This window comes from Abramis brama, assembly GCF_963993115.1.
Source record: "Abramis brama genome assembly, chromosome: 4".
NCBI classification, from domain to species: Eukaryota; Metazoa; Chordata; class Actinopteri; order Cypriniformes; family Leuciscidae; genus Abramis; species Abramis brama.
Window position 1 is genome coordinate 53,177,907 of NC_139966.1, and position 1,887 is coordinate 53,179,793.

Sequence of the window (1,887 nt, forward strand, 5' to 3'; positions counted from 1 at the left end):
GAAGAGAGGCCAATCAGAATACGCCCATGTGGTCTCGTGATCGAGTTTCAGGATTACGGGTTTGACGGGATTTGTAGTCCGCAGGTGACTTGTTTGTGGGATTCATGCTCGATGTTTATTTTTTATGTTCACACTCACAGTATTTTCTTAATATAAAATGTTATTTTATGTTTAAATATGAACTATTTTAATAATAACTTATGTTCATTAAAATAAGACATTCATTCACAACCATTGTAATTTGAAGATATAAACAAATATTAATAAGACTGGGGGGGATCAAATGTAAAAAGTTTACAAATCTATAACTGGAAAAACCCATGTTGATCGACCACAGTTGTGAATATTATCAATTTTGCCTATAGACTAATGGTTACAATACTGCTGTCATGAACCTGTGATGAACTGAAGGTAATGATTTTTTTATAAACTATTGCACAGGTTCAAATATTTGCAATAAAGAAAGTTGGGATATGCAGTGACATCCCTCTTATCAGTTATTCAGATATGATATCAGTGCTAACAGCTTCAGTTGTGCAATGTTGGAAGGTAGCCTACTTGATAATGATGTAATCAATGGCAAACGTTAGAAATCAAATGCACTATGATCCATATTGTGAAAGTATTACTGGGCTTTAGCAATCATCATGAAGCAAGACTTAAGTCTGTATATTGGTTACAAGACTCTGTATGTCTGTATGTCTGTATGTACACACACACACAAAAGCAATTGTGAAATATTTTTACAATTAAAAATAATTGTTTTCTTATATTTGAATATATTTTAAAATGCAATTTATTCCTGTGATCAAAGCTGAATTTTCAGCATCATTATTCCAGTCATTTCCACATGATCTTTCATAAATCATTCTGATATGCTGATTTGCTGCTCAAGAAAATTTATTATTATTATCAATGTTGAAAAACAGTTGTGTACATTTTTTTTGTCCAGGATTATTTGATTAACAAAGTTCAAAAGAACAGCATTCATCTGAAATAGAAAGCTTTTGTTGCATTATAAATGTCTTTACTGTAACTTTTGATTAATTTAATGTATCCTTGATGAATAAAAGTATTAATTAAAAAAAAAAAATCTTACTGACCCCACACCTTTGAACAGTAGTGTATGTTGCTGGATCAAATAAATGCAGCCTTAGTGAGCAGAAGAGACTTCTTTTAAAAAAAATTAGGAAATCTTTTGAATTGTAGTGTGTGTATATATATATATATATATATATATATATATATATAATGCAAACTTTAAGCTCTATTTTCAATAGTGGTCTCAGGCTGTATGTGGTTATATGTTTTGTTTCCTGTGGTGTTTTGACCTACATGAGCTTTCTGGAGTATTTCCAGTCTAAACAGCTCAGGTCATGGTTTGTCCTTTGACCATACACACCCAATGAGATCCCAAAGAAGTGGAACATAAGCCTGTGTGCTTCAGCCCAATATTAAACAAAACTGATAGCCATCCAAAAAACAAAAAAACAAAAACTCTCACCTACTTGCAAAACAGATGTTAGATGCATGCAGACAGATCCCCACCTGTCAATACTTATTGTTCCTGATATTGAGCCAGAGTCACTGGAAACTCTCCCAATCTGCACTTGGTTCACAAGTAGTTTGTGCCAGTGTCTGTCTACTAATTGCATAACAAAACAAGAGAACTGATCTACTAATCATGCGGTGGGAACGGCACTCATCAACAGCAGTGAAACTAATCCGGACCAGTGTAAAAGAGGGTGTGTGAGCCAAGGAACTGAAATCTGAATTGAGATGTTTGTGTTTGGTTTAGGATTAAAGAAAAGCAAGCGCCACCCCACCCAGCGACTCTCCAAAAAAGACCAGTTGAGCAACTTTGACATCCATTATTTTGTGGTTCCT